The following is a 9,086-nucleotide window of genomic DNA, read 5'->3' as shown; positions in this document are numbered from 1 at the left end:
GGCCATAATGGAGCTGGAATGGAGATGGGGGAAGACTGCGAAAAAAAAAGACCTATCGGGAACACCAACCGTGGATTCGAGAGTTCAATATTTTAAACAAAGCAAGGAATTTTCCCCGTCTTCTTCCACTACTTTTTACAGTTTTTTAACTAGTTTTGCACCTCATATAGGAGACAAGGGACGACTCCCGTATGCAGGGGCGGCCCAACCGTGTTGTTGGGTGAAGCTAGGGCTTGAGGCCACCGAAAAAAAAATTAATTTTAGGTATTAAGGCCTCCGTTTAAAATGTTTAAACATTTATATATATGCAGAAAATGATATTATAACTGTTTAATTGTGTCATAAATCAACACTACATCTTGGCCTGGTGGTTAAATTAAAAGTTATCTGCATTATTAACTTCCCCACCCAGGTTTGAGGCCTCCATTGTCTTGTATTGCATTTGTTTTTTAATATTAGTAGTTTTATTTTTGTTCATTTTATTTCTATTTTCTTCCCTGGGTAAGTTTTTGATGTTTTTGAGAAAAGTAAAAGAAAGATGGTTGTTCTATGATTTGTATTATATAATCAAACTTCTTTTATAAAACAAAAACATATTGTATTATAAGCCTCTTTTATAAAACAAAAACATAAAGTTATGTAATTTCATATATAAAACATGACAATATAAATTATAAAAAAATTATAACTTTATACATTTTGTAATTTTATTTCTCTAATACTCGGTAAAGGCCCCGGTTTTACCTTCGCTTTAGGTCTTTAAAATGGTTGGGCTGCCTGAAGAAACACTAGGTGACCCCGAGTAGATTATGGATAATCTGGCGGTTAAGTAATGTTTCCCACGAGGGTTAGGTCCGGCAGAGATGGTTATTCTGATGACCTGCAAAACAGACACCGTGAGCTCGTCACTGAGAATGGGGGGTTCCTCCTTGTGACCACCCTCCGGCGTGAGGATCAGACTAGATTGCTCTGAATATAAGTGTATATAAAGAGAGATTGCTAGAGAAGATAAGATACAAGATAATAATACCGTTCCAAGGTGTTGGAGTATTTATAGCCGAAGGTAGGTTTCCAAGCAGGTACAGCCAGCTGTATAATATTCCTTTTCCACCAACTGTGGGCTACGCACGTGCCATGCTGGTAGTTGGTGGGTAGGCAGCGGCTGATAGTGACATGGCCGGCTGTGTACTGTTCCTTTTCCACCAACTGCAGGCTATGTACGTGCCACGCAAGGGTTGGTGAGTAGGCAGCGGCTGATAGTGACATTTTGTACTAGAGCGTGCTCCTCGTACTGTTGTCGGTGAGCTGTCACCCTGTGATTGGTTCATGGGCCGCTCTGGTCAGATCTTGTCTATTTTGTCCATACCTTGGCAGGTATAGTACAAAAGACCTTCCAGAAGCATACGGACTGGCTCATTTGGGCGGGAGTGTTCCCGCCTTGCTCATTCCTTCAGGTGACATTATTGAATTATTGAGTTAGTGCCTTATGCGTGTAGCCTTGCTGTTAGTGCGGGTAGCCTTCCCTGATGGCTTGTATCCGCAGCTGCGGGAACAGGCGGGGTACTTCACCATTGGGAGGCTTTTCCTGCGGGAACAGCTGGCGTACTGCGCGTAAGGTCTTCATCTCTGAGCATGGTTGGTCCTGCGGAACCAGTTGGTCCTTGCGCAGACGTCCCTCTTCAAGGTGAGTCTTGCGGGTCCAACTGGGCTCTGCTGGGACCTACCTCTTCAAGTCCCCCAGTCCAATGTTCTTCTCATGAATTGTTAATAAGTGAGGTGAACTTTTGGACTTAAGCAAGGGGTTTTGAAAAGGGTTTTTAGTTTTAAGGTTTTCCGTGGGGATTCTTCCCGCGGTTTTCCTAATGTCACTCGCAGAAATTCCCGACTTTTCTGCCTGATCTTTGGTTGTGATGCGGGTAGGTGTTTAACCCCTTCGCACATCGGGAGCGTTGAGTTTCACTTGCATAGATTCTTCACGAGATTTGGTAGTTTCGGACATAGTGATCAGTTATGTTAAACCACCAATTCCGCTTTGAAGTTTCAAACAAGGTAGTTCTCAACGTTCCCGCTATGCGGAGGTGCTATTTCTCTTTCCGCAAGCACGGTCCAGAAGATCCTTCTTGGTTTCAATTCCCTGCAAGTGCTAAGTATGTGAAGGGTTTCGCCTTGACACTGTACCCGCACTCGTCTTATAGTTTCTTTACTTCCAAGGTATTCTTGGCTTCAATTCCCTGCAGGTGCTAGGTATGTGAAGGGTTTCGCCTTGACACTGTACCCGCACTTGTCTTACGGTTTCTTGGATACCAAGGTATTCTTGGCTTCAATTCCCTGCAGATGCTAGGTATGTGAAGGGTTTCGCCTTGACACTGTACCCGCACTTGTCTTACGGTTTCTTGGATACCAAGGTAAGGGGGTATATTTCCTCTTATTTTTGAATCTTTGAATCTTTTTGAATTTCTTTGAAATTCTAAGAGTTGGTGAAAGGATAAGAACAGTCCAAACTGTTGAAGGGACGTTAGCGTCCGACGGTTTCTTCTGACAGTTTCAGGACGTGCAGGAAGTTATGACGACGTGACAGTATGTGGTCATTCCAGACGCTTTTTCAGGCGCGTGGGCGCGAGTTTTCGGGCGCGTGGGTGCGGATTTTACGGCGCGCGTCCTGTCAACAGCTGTTGCCAGCTTGCTTTTTCCACGTGTCATAGTTTCATTGCACCAGCGCTTTTCTCTCTCCTCCGCATTAAATTCATCGCATTCATTGCGATGAGTATATAAAGGGGGAGAGGGTTCATCTTAATCCACACTTTCACTTCTCTCTTCTTCTAAACGATTTCCGGCGAATACTCTAAGCTTTGTCGAGCATTCTCCTGAAATCGTTCCTTCTTTACTTCTAAAACATGTCTTCTGCTCACGATCTTGAAGCTACCGCCGAAGAGTCTGACGTGTACGTCGAGAACCCGACGTCTACGTCTGATAAGGACGATAAGGGCACTGCTGGCGAATGCCAGTGTGCTCTTCCCATCGAGCTTTACCAGTACATCATCAGGAAGTTCATGCTCGAGCCATTCGAGCCTGAGTTTCCTGAGCCTCACCAGACCGTGTATGATGCCCCCAAGGGCAAAATAGGGGTATATGCCGCCTTCTTCGTCTATGGGAATCTCAGGTTCCCATTGACGAAGTTTGTATACCGTGTCTTGGAGAGACACGGTGTACACCTGACGGAGGTACACCCAATGGCGATCGCCAAGATCCGCCATTTTGAATGGGTGTGCCTCATTCTTGGCGTGGAGCCCCATGTTGACCGCCTGATGACCTTCTACTCCTGGAGGTGCATCCAAGGCTGGTACACCCTGGTCACCCGGATCAAGGGTTTGAAGATCTGCGCTACCGAGCGCAGTCTTCGGTCTTGGAAGCGGGAGTTCTTTTACATCTATGCCAGTGTCGTCCCTATTGCGATGACATTCAAGAACGGGAGAGCACTCCCCAGCCTTCACGCCTCCAACTACCAAGAGGCGGAATGGCTTGCCAAGATTTCCCGGATCCAGTCTCCGGTTTACCGCTTTGCGGAGTCCGGGATGGTGATGCTCGGTATGAGCCGGGTGTGGAAGGATGCTGGGGCGGAGGCGCCACAGATTCCCATCGTCCTTGAATACGGTTTGAACTTTATCCCTTACGGTATGCTCCGTCTTCTTTGTTAATTTAGGGTTTTATTCTAACTCTTTTTATTTCAGAGGGGAATGACTTGTAGTCGCTCTTGCATCCGCGGGAAGCTGGTGGTCCCGCTCGGCTGGGTACTCGTACTCTTGACGAGAACGAGTTGCCCATCCTCGAACAGACGGCGGATCGGTTTGTGGAGGCCTACCCGCCAGGCCACGAGATACTGAGCGCCACGCAGCCAGGTAAAAGACTATTTAACCCTCGCCCTCTCAATGCTCGAACCTCTGCTGGAATTCCTCTAATCTTGTCATCTTCTGATGAGGAATCCGCAGATGGTCCTTTCCTTGCGCGGAAGAAGAAGGCTGTCGGCGGGAAGGGTAAGGCGAATGTTGCCTCCACTGCCGATCAGGGGAACCGGTCTGAGTCGGAGACCGAGAGTGAAGAAGCGGCGGGGAACCCAGGTGGTGTTGAGACCACTGCTCCGGAGGTTGAAACGGCTGTCACCTCCGAGCAGCCCAGGACGACGACGGTGACCGGTACGAAGAGACCGGCTCCATCGGGTTCGTCCCCGCCTGTTCGCACCTTCAAGCTCAAAAGGACCCGTAAGTGTACATAACTTTAACTTCATATCTTTCCGCTATTATACTTATATATCTTGTCTTCGTGCAGGCATGGATGCTACGGCATTCCAGAGTGGAGCGAGAGGGAGCAGCTCTGGACCCATGAAGGTAGGTTTGGTCAACCTACCCGAGGCGATGACCCAGGCGGCTACGCCTGCTTGCAGTACTGGTTCAGTTGCTCATCCCGTTGAGCCAACTGTTCCAGCTGTAACATTATCCCCGCCGGCTGTCAGTGTCATTTTCACAGAATCCATCACTGAGCCGGCGGTGATTTCTCTTGCGGGTTCTTCCGCAGCCGCGGCCACGGTTGTGAGTTCACCTCCGTTGGTTTCCACCGCGGCAGCCTCCACCATGCCTCCTCCGGCGCCTGCGACTACGGCCAGTCCTTCAGGTACGTTTGGGGTTGGGGCGTCTAGCCAATCCTTGCCTCCTTCCCGTCTCCTTGACCTTTTGGATGGATATCCCTTAGATTCAGGTGATGGGTTTGGTGGCTATCGGCCTGTTGTCGACCCTACAGGTGCGTAGGGTTATTTTGGCCTATATCCCTTTCATCATTTCTCTCTCTTAACTGTTTTTTGTTTTATTGCAGTTCGTGATTCCAACGAGGTGTACGCTCCTCGGTGGAATATCCGCCGGGGAACGACCCTCCGGACTGCTGAGGAGTGCGTCGAATGGGCGCGTCACGCCGCCCCAAGCGGTGCGCTGGGGGAGGCCATGGCCAGCTACCAGGAAGGTAGGCTGTCCAACGAGCTCCGAATCCTCCTCGCCCGGATGCAGCCGCGCGTCGAGCTACTTTGTCGTGAAAACGACAAGTTAAAGACGGCGAGTAGCCTTGAAGTGGCTCAGGCACGGGCTATCCGGGAGGAGAATGCGAAGCTTGCCGCCGTTGCTGCGGAAAAGGAGAAGGCCTTCAAGGCCCTCTAGGTTGAAGTTCAGGCCCGGCTCGAGGCCCGTTCCTAGGCTGCCCAAGCTGTTAACGAACAGCTTCGGCTGGCCAAGGAAACTGCACGGAACGCAACCGAGAGGGCCACCAAGGCTGAAGCTGTTGCTGAGCCTCTACGCATCGAGAATGAGGAACTTAAAGCCAAATTAGAGAGGCTCCAGCAGGCTCATGATGCCTTGGCCATGGAAGATGCCAAGAAGCTCCAAGAGATCTTGGACCAGAGGGGAGTGCTTGACCACACTGAGCGTAAGCTAAAGGGCGTCAAAGAGGCTGCAGCCAAAGATGTGTTGCTTGCCAACCTTACAAAGAACGAAGCCGAACGCGCCCGTAATGAAGCTCAAGCTGCCCTCCAGGAGGCTCTGGTTACCAAGGAATGGCTTCTTCGAGAAGCGTTGTCACAGGTATGCGCAGTTTCACAATTTCTTTACGTTTTTCCTTACACTTAGAAGAGTTTTTGATATACTTCTGTTTTATAGGTTGTGCATCGGGTCTTCACGAACACATCATATGACGATGCGATGAGCGCAGCCCTTAACGCTTCTCATGAGGATGGGGAAAAGGCTGGCTTCCTGCTTGGTCTAGGGTTTGTTGAACAAGGCATCCCGCCTTCCAACTTCCCTCTTTACGATGTGGATACTGAAGCTGCTTATGACCAAGCAGTGAATCAGTATGCTGCCTTCCCGCATCCGGTGGTGGAGAAGGTGAACGAGATTAGTGCTGCTGATGATGGGCTAACTCTTCTCAAGGCTTTCCTTGAACCACCACGCTCTACTGATGGTGCGGGTCCAAGTGGGAGTAGTTCTGAAGCTTGATCCTTTAGATCCCTTTCCACCGTTAGAGTAGATTTTTATTTTTGTATAGATTTATATTCTTGTACGCGGGTATGTGCCCAGCAATTCTTTTAATATTTGAATTTTGATGGAATATAAATCTTTTGTTAATGCTTTGCCTTGTAAACCTTATATGTTTTGCTCATGCATATTCTAGTTTAACTTGGCAATTTCCTAAGTACTTTGGATAAGTTAACATTTCCACGTGGTAGATAATAGGTTAAAGTTCTGCTTCCTCTTTCGTGATTGTGCGGGTAAGACCATCACTTTCACTTAGTGGGATGGCTAAACTTTACCTATATCTGACCTGCGTGGAGGTTTTCCTCATCTTTTCCTTAGAAATTTTCTAAGTGTTTTGAATAAGTTAACCTTTCGACGCGCGGTTGTTAATAGGTTAATGTTCAGTTTCCTCTATCATGATTGTGCGGGTAGGACCGTCACTTGCATTTAGTAGGATGACCAAACTTCACCTATAACTGACCTGCGTGAAGGTTTTCCTTATCTTTCCCTTAGAAATTTTTACCGTTTTATGTGTTTATGCGGGTTTTGCCGCCTTCCACATGCAACGACTTACTTCTTCCCATATTTATGCGGTGAATACCGGCACATCAGTGTGGAAAGTTCATAAGTATAAAGGTAAGGCTATCAACACAATGTGATAAAGGAGAATCATTTCCATTAGAAGTGGCTCTAGGCCTTTTCTTTACAAGTTTGGAATTGATCTACATGTAACATTTGCGTAATTGAGCTCCATTCCATGTTCTTGGGATGGGAGTGCCATCGAGCCTTTCAAGCTGGTATGCGCCCTTTCCCAAAACTTCTTTGATAATGTATGGTCCTTCCCAGACCGGGGCCAGCTTTCCTGGGCGCTCTTGGTTTGAAGCCTCGTTGTTACGCAATATGTAGTCTCCTACATTGAAGTTGCAGAGTTTTACCCGCGTGTTGTAGTACTTTTGCATTTGTCGCTTGTAGTTCTCTTCACGCACTGCGGCTAAGTCTCTGCGTTCTTCGGTTAGCATAAGGTCTAACCGTCTTTCCGTATCATTGTCTTCTGGCTGAATCAAGACCCTTGGTGAGGGTAAACCAATTTCGACCGGGACCATGGCTTCAGTGCCATAAGTGAGGCTGAACGGGGTTTCTCCCGTACTGGCCTTTTTCAGCGTTCTGTTTGCCCAAAGGACGTGTGGGACTTCGTCCACCCAGCCGGATCTGTGTTCCAAGAGTCTTTTCTTTATGCCGTCGACGATGTTTTTATTTGCTCTTTCCACCTCACCATTACCCTGCGGGTGCGCCACTGAGGTAAAGGTGTGGGTGATTTGAAGTTCTTCCAGCCACTCTTGTAGCTTCTTGTCATCAAAGTTGGTGCCGTTGTCGCTCACCAAAGTCTGTGGAAGTCCAAAACGACAAATAATAAATTCCCAAATAAATTTTTTGATATGTTTTGCGGTTGTTTGGGCTAAGGGTTTTGCTTCTATCCACTTGGTGAAGTAGTCGATGGCTACCACTAGGAATTGAACGTTTCCTGCTGCTGTGGGAAATGGGCCTGTCACATCGATGGCCCACTTCTGGAATGGCCATGAAGAGGTGACTGGAACAAGTTCATTCTTCGGGCGATGCGTGTTGGGTGTGTAGAGCTGGCAAAACCTACATTTTCTGATGTATGCCAGCGCATCCGTATGCATCCCCGGCCAAAAGTATCCCGCATTGTTAAGCTTAGCTACAACAGCGCGTGGACCTGCGTGTACTCCACAGATGCCCTCGTGTACTTCCCTTAGGAGGTAGTCAGCATCTTGGTTGTCCACGCATCTTAGGAGTGGGCCAAGAAAGTTACGTCTATAAAGGACGTCATCGATGAGTTGATAGTTCAGTGCTTTACAACGTATTTTTCTTGCCTATGTTTTTTACTCTGGTAGTATACCCGCCGCAAGGTAATTTATTATTGGTGTCATCCATGTTTCTGTGCAGGTTTGGATGACACAGATTGTAACACCCCGACCAAAGGCGGATTATACATCGGGGCGCCACATATTGTTTCATTACTCGTGACACTATTGGTGTCAATATTTATTAATACACATTTTATCGCGCACGCGCAGCGGGGAAAATAAAGAACATAAATCAAACATAAGTCAATATATTATAAATTATAACATTCAAACAATATTAACTTGTCTTGATACATTTTAATTCTAGGTCCAAAAGTAAAAACGTCCTACGTGTCCACAAGCTCCAAAACAGCTACTGCAAACCTGAACATGTGTTAAAATAAACGTCAAACACTTGCGTGTTGGTGAGAAATCAAGTTTAATACAATACATAGATAACAATAAATCTGCGCGCAACATGTGTATGTCTGGTTTTCAACAAGGGTGTAATCTGATCGGGACCAACTCTAAGAGACAAGACTGCCAGTGCTCACAATTGAGCTCACAAACAAGACTAACTGTGCAAGTGTAACAAAAGAGAAAATCATAAACGAATGTTCTCCCGTGTTCATCTAATGGTACCATGAAAACTGCGGAATAGACCGACAAGACGGTTAATGATCCACACATACAAATAAACAGCCAAGTCTACGTCCTCAACACATGGGATACTGCGCGACTAAAGTTCATAAACAGTTTAAGACTCAAGTTTTGTATGAACACATGAACATCCCAAAGCATTTAAAATAAAAAGGGATTAGATACGAGATAACTCACTTGATAACGATGCGGTGAAAGATATGCAAGAATCAACTCTTAAACAAGCAAAGTTAACCTATAATTAAGATTATTGTTTTAATGATTTGTTTTAAGTCTTGATTATAAGTTAGCATAATTAAATAAGTAAACTATTATATATATATATTACCGGAAAAGCAGGGCAGAACAGGGAGGAAGACGGAGGCAGAGAGGGAGGCGGCAGAGAGAGCAAGGAGGAGGACAGGAGAGATTAAGTGTTTTGTGTGTGTAGTGTTAGGAAAATAATACTATTATTTATAGAGAAAACCCTAGGAGACACAAACCCTAGAAAAGGGGAAAAGATCTCAAAAAGTAA

Source organism: Bidens hawaiensis, unplaced genomic scaffold, assembly GCF_021521415.1.
Source record: "Bidens hawaiensis isolate Kalapana, Puna unplaced genomic scaffold, B.hawaiensis_p1.1 tig00008321_1, whole genome shotgun sequence".
Classification (NCBI taxonomy): domain Eukaryota; kingdom Viridiplantae; phylum Streptophyta; class Magnoliopsida; order Asterales; family Asteraceae; genus Bidens; species Bidens hawaiensis.
This window is presented reverse-complemented; position numbering follows the sequence as displayed.